At 30.1% G+C, this 219-nt stretch overlaps 1 long non-coding RNA gene across 1 annotated transcript in view; it reads left to right on the top strand.

Moving 5' to 3' along the window:
• LOC149526365 (uncharacterized) overlaps positions 1–219 on the top strand; it is a 22,030-nt gene that overhangs the window by 20,945 nt on the left and 866 nt on the right. The window lies entirely within an intron of this gene.

The following is a 219-nucleotide window of genomic DNA, read 5'->3' as shown; positions in this document are numbered from 1 at the left end:
AGTTGGCATATATATTTATACCAGCTAAACAAACTTAATATAATCCACAAGATAAGGACAATGGCAAATGCCTTTTAAATCGATCTTATATAAATAATTAGTCTTATATACTAATGTCTAAACTTGAAACAGAAGTCAAATTCCATCTAAATGATGGTACATCCTAGTGTTTTCCAGACGAAGTGTATGACCTGTGCTTTTTTGCCATTATTTGAACAA

This window comes from Theobroma umbraticum, unplaced genomic scaffold (genome assembly GCF_002168275.2).
Source record: "Theobroma umbraticum cultivar Fairchild unplaced genomic scaffold, ASM216827v3 scaffold_106.0, whole genome shotgun sequence".
Classification (NCBI taxonomy): Eukaryota; Viridiplantae; Streptophyta; class Magnoliopsida; order Malvales; family Malvaceae; genus Theobroma; species Theobroma umbraticum.
This window is presented reverse-complemented; position numbering and strand designations above follow the sequence as displayed.